The following is a 9,454-nucleotide window of genomic DNA, read 5'->3' on the forward strand; positions in this document are numbered from 1 at the left end:
CGTGTCTTCTGATCTAACGAACAAAATGATTCAGTTTACTCTCCTTGCTGAGGTTATGGACTTTGTACACTTAAGAGCAGGTATGTCAAACTCGTTTCAGTTTAAGGCCAGAAACTGCTCCGTGGCCGCGCATACAGCTGACAGAAGAAGGTAAGGCTGATGCAGGACAGCTGGCTCACGGCGCAGCCGTTCGGCAGCGTGTCGCGGGTTTGACATATCTAACCTAGACAAATAACACGGACAGTTCAATATATTTACATCTGGATTTAAATACACGTATTCTGCAACATACGGGTGGAGATGCAAATACGTTTTGTGATGTAAATAGATGTTACGGGGAACTGGTAAGTTAAAGAACTTCATCACCCAGAATTCCCTATTCTTGGTTGACGGACATGCGCAGACTACGTGCGCGGCTGTGCGCACGTAGTCTGCGCATGTACGCCACTGGATTCCGGGTTTGTGTTGAACAGGCACAGTATCACCGCTCCGTATTTTAAACTGCTAACTACACACCTATACTTCATGAACTATTACTACTATGTGGATGTAAGCAAAGTGTTCTCATTCCCTCTTGGATGTGTGCAGCCAGTGAGGTACGTTTTGTTTAAGGGCTTGTTATATCTGCTCGACGGCACGGACAGCTAACTGGGCTAGAGAGAGGAGCTAGCGATTGCCGGACGGGCCAGCCAGTCAGCCAGCTTGCTAACTACACACCGATGGTTACGTCCACATGTACTCAACGAAGTGGAAACGCTTTTGACGGTGAGTGATTACGTTTTCCTTGTGCGTTCTCCAGTCTTACCCAGCATACGTCTTTTAGCTAAGCTAACTACGGTAGCTTTACAGCGTCAAAAGACACCTCTTCACGCTATTAACGCCACTTTGTTTACGTTTCCGTGTGCCCTAAATAACTTGGCCCGATTGAATCACTTTATTTACACACTATGAGTAGAACCGTGCTCACAGCAGCTAACTTAACTACTTTGTTGTTTAACTTCATTGTCTATAATCTGCCCGCAGCGTTATCATAGTCAATATGGTATGGAAATATCCCTTATGTAGTTGGTCAATAGGAACTATAGTAGGCAGTAATAACAGCTAAGGTAATTACAGGTGGATATTTCTGGGAATTAACCTTAAATGAGACTGCATCTATGATATCTAAGATATACAGGACAAGAAAAATGCACTGGATGTGTATATGTGTTGAATCAATTATACAGACGCAAACTGGAGAACGAGACAAGTGTTGCTGTGATACTTATTGTGGTCATCGTGCCCGAGATCCGTAACAATTACTCCGCAGGTCTTTTGCAGCGGGGCAACAGCCCGGCGTCGGTGGATTCCGTTCGCGAGGCCGCAGATTCAGGTTTGAATGGCAGCCCCGAGAGTGATTTGTTTAGTCTCTTTAGTCTTTTTTGACCCGCGAGCCCGGCCGACCGCCGCCCCACCCCGACGTGCGAGAATAGGCGAAGGCCCGTTCATCGCTGCTTGCAGCTTTAATTAGGGCCTGAGCCGACTGAAAGTCGGGCGAAAGCCCTATTGAAATTGCAAGAATTATTATTATTATTATTATTTCGCCACTTCGAACGCACTTTCGGGGACTTCATCATGTTCAAAAACTCTTGAATTTTTGCACGCGCATCAGAAGTGCGCAAAATTGACGTATGATTTGGGTCCCGCAATTAGAGGAGAAGAAAAAGAACTCTCTAGCGCCCCCCAAAGTGGCCGCAATGTTAATTATTTTTTTTACTTTCACCGATCGACTTGGAACCTTTTCACACAGGTTCTCTTGGATGTGCTGTACACAAAAAAAATTATGGTATGCAAATGCGCCTACCGTTTTATGGCCGCCATTTTGAATTTTGTGAAAAACACGTTTTTGCGAACTCCTCCCAGACGCTTGGTCCGATTCTTACGAAATCTTCGGCAAAATGATCGTTGGCTCGATGCGATCAAAAGTTATTGAAAGAATGTTGATATCTCATTTTTCAATAAAGTTATGGAGCAATGAAGTTTGTAGGTTTGTGTCCTGAAAGTTCAAAGGCCTATAACTTTTTTTTTTTCTAACCGTCATTTTCACCAAATTTTGAGGACATGTTCACAATGAGTCCTAGAACATCCCCAAATTTTCCCAGAATATTTGAACATTAGGGGGCGCTGTGGTGATTCTGTGTATTTTTGGCCATTTCCTTCAATTTTTGCATTTACAAATGAACGAACTCCTCCGAGAGTTTAAATCCGATCCATTTCAAAATCTGGCAACTGGTTCCTGACACCCTTGGGGTCAAAAGTTATTAAAATCAAGAGTTTTCATAAAACTACCTGGGCGTGAGCGTGCGTGCAGTTTGGACAATTTTGGAAGATTTTTTTCCAGAACGGAAAATGGTATAACTCCAAGGAACATTGATATTTCTGGCTATAAATGTATATTCATGATGCTTGTGTAGGCCTTTAAGTAATGCCATGCAGTGATTTTCGAAAAAGTATAGCGCCACCTATTGGCTTAGGTCAATGCAAAGTTTCTACATTTACATGTCCATTTCCTAGCCCTTTAATCTGATCAACTTCAAATCTGGGAATATAAGACGTAAGACTGTGACGATGGCTCACAGTGAGAATTGGGAGTTTTGGACCAACTTTGTGGCTGTGACGTCGCCATATTCGCATGAAAGTTCAAGCACATCTTCTGAGCCTCGGCACACTCCAAAACTCTTGAAAACCTCTGTGAGTATCCTACGTGATGACCTTTACAGACCTGATGTGCAGTTTTGGATCAAAAGTGAAAAATTGCCTCCATTGCGCCCCCTGGAAGATTTTGACGAAGCCCCGCCCGCACCCTGTTTGACTGACAAGTCCGCTGATTTTTTACCAAATGTATTAAAGGGAGACTTAAAAAAGTCTCTGAGGAATTTTCTCTAAAACAAACAGGAAGGCAGTTATAATTTTTTTAGTGTGAATATTACCTGTACTTTTGGCGGAGAGTGACCATTCCTATTTCAATGACTTTTCGAATTCTAAAATCCATCTGGAAGAATAGCTCAGTGAGTAAGGTGTTGGCCCCCCGAAGTTATGGTCGTGGGATCGACTCCCGACGAAATCATTTTTTTTTCCTCCTCTTTTTAAACGCGTGTCGTCTGATCTAACGAACAAAATGATTCAGTTTACGCTCCTTGCTGATGTGTTTGACTTAAATAACTACACTTAAGAGCAGGTTTGTGAAAATCGTTTCAGTTTAAGGACAGAAGCTGCTCCGTGGCACATGAACAGAATGAAACAGCAGACTGAGGCACTCAGCTGGCGGACCGGGCAGCTGGTTGCGAGTAACGACACATCTAACCTGGACAAATAACACGGACAGTTCAATATATTTACATCTGGATTTAAATAGACGTATTCTGCAACATACGTGATTGTGATGTTACTAGAGAAAATGGTGCGGCCCCTTTAAGAGCTACACGCACGGGCTACGGAGGGGGAGAGCGCATGAGGAAGTTGTGTTGTTGTTGTGATGACGGAGTGGATGTAGCGGCCGGAGAATTGTCTGTACTGTAACTGTGTTACTCAGTGTTAGATTAATAAATCCTCAAAGAAAGTAAAGCGGACTTTTATTCACCAACCCCGGGACGAAGGGAATTAACCCCAAAGTTTACTTAGCCGACAGTACTTTGGCCCTGGAGCAGACAGCAACGCCTCCCCCTGCAAACTCCGACTACGGTCAGAGACGGACCGGCAGGAAAGGTGAACACAAGGCTAACGAAGTTAATTGTCAACATTAATGTGCCTGTCATGGTATGAGGCCAGACGTGAGTTGTGTTCTACATTCAAGAGGGTTTTTATTTAGCACTGAACAATAACAACCAGCATACGTCTTTTAGCTGAGCTAACTACGGTAGCTTCACGGGGATAAAAGACCCCTCTTCACTCTATCAGCGCCACTTTGTTTACGTTTCCGTGTGCCCTAAATAACTTGGCCCGATTGAATCACTTTATTTACACACTACTACTCGCAGCAGCTAACTTAACTACTTTGTTGTTTAACTTCATTGTCTATAATCTGCCCGCAGCGTGCAGCCGGGCGCAGCTAAATGACACGTAATGTATTGTGCGTCTTCAATGCTTTTCAATATGTTATATATTTATTGCCTTCACAATGAGCATGAATCTAACATTAAATGATATGATTAATATGCCCCTCATTCCAAAGAAATAATATACACACGTCAAGCTCATTATGGAGTTGAAACGACAAATTACTAAACTGTAAACAGTTAATATAAGAGAAAAAAATATTGTAATCAAGATAAATGTTTTCAAAACGTGTGATTAACTAGTCAATTGTCTATAATCTGTTGACAGCCATAATCGTATTCTGATAATACACGTTGGTGCTCAAATATTTTCAGATGGCCCGTGCAAAGTCATGCCACCATCAATTCAATTCAATTCATTTTATTTTGTATAGGCCAAAATCGCAAATTACACATTTGCCTCAGAGGGCTTTACAGTCTGTACACATGCAATGGGAATGGCACATTGGACACGTGGCTTTCAACTCCAGCGAGGTGGGAAAGCATTTCTTTATGTATATTTTGTTCTGTCTGCATAATTGTAAAACACAGACACCCAACTAATTCTCTCCTTCCCCGACTCGGACACTCAGGTGGCGGCACGGATCTCTGCATGTCTGACTGACATCTCCCAGTGGATGTCCGCCCATCACCTGAAGATCAACCCCGACAAGACTGAACTACTTTTCTTCCCTGGAAAAAACTCGCCCACTCAGGACCTGACCGTTAACTTTGGCGAACACCGTTAACATCAGGAGAATACCACCCCTTCTCACTCAGAAGGCGGCGCAGGTACTGATTCAGGCTCTTGTCATCTCTCGCCTCGACTACTGTAACTCTCTGCTGGCAGGTCTCCCTGCTACCGCCATTCGACCACTGCAGCTCATCCAGAATGCAGCAGCTCGACTGGTCTTCAACCTTCTGAAATACTCCCACACCACACCGCTTCTCCCTTCACTTCATTGGTTACCAGTGGCTGCCCGCATCCAGTTCAAAGCATTGGTACTGACGGACCACGCTGTGAATGGATCGGGACCAGTCTACATCCGGGACATGGTGAAACCCTGCATCCCAACCCACGCACTCCGATCTGCATCTGGCAAGCTGCTTGTTCCTCCCTCACTGAGAGAAAAGCACTCGACGAGATGGCGACTCTTTGCTGTCCTGCTCCCAGATGGTGGAATGAGCTCTCTGATGACATCAGGACCGCAGAGAGCCTCTCCATCTTCCGTCGAAAACTCAAGACACACCTTTTTAGACTCTACCTTGACCAAAACACTAGCAAACCGTAGCACTAACAAATGGTAGCACTTAAATTGTACTTATAATGCCACTTATCTTTAACATGTTTTGGGCGGTGATTTATTCAGTCATGTTTAGTCATATTTTGTTTTTTTTACTTGTCAATATGGTTTGGTACATGCCGAGTTAATCAATACACATTCTAAAGTGCAACGTCCATATGTGAATAAGAGTTGTATACGTTTATCATAGTCAATATGGTATGGAAATATCCCTTATGTAGTTGGTCAATAGGAACTATAGTAGGCAGAAATAACAGCTAAGGTAATTACAGGTGGATATTTCTGGGAATTAACCTTGATTGAGACTGCATCTATGATATCTAAGATATACAGGACAAGAAAAATGCACTGGATGTGTATATGTGTTGAATCAATTATACAGACGCAAACTGGAGAACGAGACAAGTGTTGCTGTGATACTTATTGTGGTCATCGTGCCCGAGACCCGTAACAATTACTCCGCAGGTCTTTTGCAGCGGGGCAACAGCCCGGCGTCGGTGGATTCCGTTCGCGAGGCCGCAGATTCAGGTTTGAATGGCAGCCCCGAGAGTGATTCGTTTAGTCTCTTTAGTCTTTTTTGACCCGCGAGCCCGGCCGACCGCCGCCCCACCCCGACGCGCGAGAATAGGCGAAGGCCCGTTCATCGCTGCTTGCAGCTTTAATTTTTTTTCTTCTACGTTATTATTTCGCCACTTCGAACGCACTTTTGGGGACTTCATCATGTTCAAAAACTCTTGAATTTTTGCACGCGCATCAGAAGTGCGCAAAATTGACGTATGATTCGGGTCCCGCAATTAGAGGAGAAAAAAAAGAACTCTCTAGCGCCCCCCAAAGTGATCGCAATGTTAATTATTTTTTTTACTTTCACCGATCGACTTGGAACCTTTTCACACAGGTTCTCTTGGATGTGCTGTACACAAAAAAAATTATGGTATGCAAATGCGCCTACCGTTTTATGGCCGCCATTTTGAATTTTGTGAAAAACACGTTTTTGCGAACTCCTCCCCGACGCTTGGTCCGATTCTTACGAAATCTTCGGCAAAATGATCGTTGGCTCGATGCGATCAAAAGTTATTGAAAGAATGTTGATATCTCATTTTTCAATAAAGTTATGGACCAATGAAGTTTGTAGGTTTGTGTCCTGCAAATTCAAAGGCCTATAACTTTTTTTTTTTCTAACCGTCATTTTCACCAAATTTTGAGGACATGTTCACATTGAGTCCTAGAACATCCCCAAATTTTCCCAGAATATTTGAACATTAGGGGGCGCTGTGGTGATTCTGTGTATTTTTGGCCATTTCCTTCAATTTTTGCATTTACAAACAAACGAACTCCTCCGAGAGTTTAAATCCGATCCATTTCAAAATCTGGCAAGTGGTTCCTGACACCCTTGGGGTCAAAAGTTATTAAAATCAAGAGTTTTCATAAAACTACCTGGGCGTGAGCGTGCGTGCAGTTTGGACAATTTTGGAAGATTTTTTTCCAGAACGGAAAATGGTATAACTCCAAGGAACATTGATATTTCTGGCTAGAAATGTTTATTCGTGATGCTTGTGTAGGCCTTAAAGTAATGCCATGCAGTGATTTTCGAAAAAGTATAGCGCCACCTATTGGCTTAGGTCAATGCAAAGTTTCTACATTTAGATGTCCATTTCCTAGCCCTTTAATGTGATCAACTTCAAATCTGGGAATATAAGACGTACGACTGTGACGATGGCTCACAGTGAGAATTGGGAGTTTTGGACCAACTTTGTTGCTGTGACGACGTCATCTTTGCATGAAAGTTCAAGCACATCTTCTGAGCCTCGGCACACTCCAAAACTCTTGAAAACCTCTGAGTATCCTACGTGATGACCTTTACAGACCTGATGTGGAGTTTTGGATCAAAAGTGAAAAATTGCCTCCATTGCGCCCCCTGGAAGATTTTGACGAAGCCCCGCCGGCACGCCGTTTAATCTACAAGTCTGCTGATTTTTTACCATATGTATTAAAGGGAGACTTAAAAAAGTCTCTGAGGAATTTTCTCTAAGACAAACAGGAAGGCAGTTATAATTTTTTTAGTGTGACTATTCACTGTATTTTTTGCAGAGAGCCATGAACCCCTTATCAGGGACGTTTTCCTCCCAGATTCTCAAGTGGGCCTTTAGCTCTAAGCATGCTCCAACGTTTTTCCCGTGGGGATCTCGAGTTCGAGTCCCGTCCCAAAAATCTCTTTTTTTTTTTCTACTCTTTTTCCCGCGTCTCCGGCTGATCTAACGAACAAAATGAGTCAGTTTACTCTCCTTGCTGAGGTTATTGACTTTGTACACTTTAGAGGACGTTTGTCAAACTCATTTGAGTTTACTGTCGGCTGCGGTGTAGGATCAGCAGGAACGGAACTAACAGCTGACTGAAGGAAAGGCAGACGCGGGGCAGCTTGCAGTACGCAGTCCAGTGGCGGACTGGTCTGGACGCCGCAGCCGTTCGGCAGCGTGTCGCAAGTTTGACATATCTAAACTAGACAAATAACACGAACAGTTCAATATAATTACATTTTTAATTTAATTAATAAATTGACGTATTCTGCCCAGAGCGGAGCCACAGCTCGTAGTCTCGCGTGAGTTTATGCTGTTATCGCGAGAGTTCGCCAGCTCTAACGTAATGTATTTCTGTTCAAAGTAACCGCTATTCATGTTTTGCACTTTGTACATCGCCCCAACATAATTAATTAGACTCCTGATGTGACTTAAATTGTGTTTATTGAACAATGCTTCAAAATATAGTCCCCACAGATTGATTTCTCTGCCCTGACGCAATGTAGGTGAATTTCCTTTTTTTAGGTCACTTTTCGATTATGTAATCACAACTCAGCACGTAGCTCCGTTGGTTAGCCACAGGACTTTCAATATTTTGACCCGGGTTCGCTTCCCGTTAGAGCCAGCGTTTTTTTCTTCTTTTTAACTGCGAGTCCGGCCGACCGCCGCCCCACCACAACGTGCAAGGGGGCGAAGGCCCGTTCATCGCTGCTTGTTTTCTTTGTTTTTACCCTTCTAAACCAATAAATGGTATCCATCTTCATTTTTTTGATCGGTGATATCGTTTATCATTAGTCCGCTAACTGTATTAGTTTCTATTTCATTTGAAAAAATGTTATCGATTAAAGGAGCACTATAAGTTGTAATTCTACTCAGTTTAGTTATTAAAGCAAACAATCCTATGCTAAATAAATGTTTTTATGTTTGTTTGGGTTTAGCAGATCGATGTCAAGATCCCCCAACACCCCGAACAAACATAAGTTTCTGATTTGACTGTGAAAAGTGCTCCTCCATCCACTTATTACACACATCTATATTAGATCCCGGTGTTCTATAAATGCATTTTACAATTATGTTTTTCTTTTTTGTCCTTACAATTTCTATAGTAAGACATTCTAGTATATCATCCACCACAGAGGTCATATTTTCATTTATTTTATAACTAAAATTCAAGTATACAAACATAGCCCCCACCGTGCTTAATTCTTCTTTTCTGACTTATGAACTCATAACCATCAATAGCAAACTCCATTTCTTTATCATTGTGTATCCATGTTTCTGTTATTAGAATCACACTGAATGAATTTGAGAACTGTTTTAAGTAATTCTTAATGTGATAGAAATTTGCATAAAGGCTTCTACTGTTGAAGTGGATTACGGAGAATGAGTTAACATTTTTGAACTTGCAGTTGTAAGAATCCTCTGTATAATATTGACAGTTATTAACAGTTCTTGTAAGGAAGTTATTTTCAGGGTCGATGTCAAACTCAGTGTTCTGTAAGTCACACTGCAAATATGCAAAATCCATATCATTTGATTCCGTAATTTGCCTTAATGAAAGTTCAAAATCGGTACTTCCTATAGTAGACTTATTATTATTGGCTATGAAAAAGGAAGTGCTTCAACATACCATAATTATGTCGATTATCCTGATGTTTAAACTGGGTTTAGTGTGCTTGTGCGCGGGTGAACTATTAGCTTGTCATACCGCAAGAAAGCTATATCGCCCCTCGCTCTTGCGGCTCTCAATTCTGGCATCAATTCTTTTCGCTTCTTTTTAACG

General features: G+C 42.3%; 1 long non-coding RNA gene across 1 annotated transcript; it reads left to right on the forward strand.

Moving 5' to 3' along the window:
* Nucleotides 1–315: 315 nt before the first annotated feature.
* Nucleotides 316–5,378, forward strand: LOC134126992 (uncharacterized). Its single transcript, XR_009955927.1, has 3 exons — nt 316–765; nt 4,410–4,568; nt 4,667–5,378. It is a non-coding gene; the product is annotated as an uncharacterized LOC134126992 (long non-coding RNA).
* Nucleotides 5,379–9,454: the final 4,076 nt, after the last annotated feature.

The sequence above is a fragment of the Pungitius pungitius genome, chromosome 3, assembly GCF_949316345.1.
Source record: "Pungitius pungitius chromosome 3, fPunPun2.1, whole genome shotgun sequence".
NCBI lineage: Eukaryota > Metazoa > Chordata > Actinopteri > Perciformes > Gasterosteidae > Pungitius > Pungitius pungitius.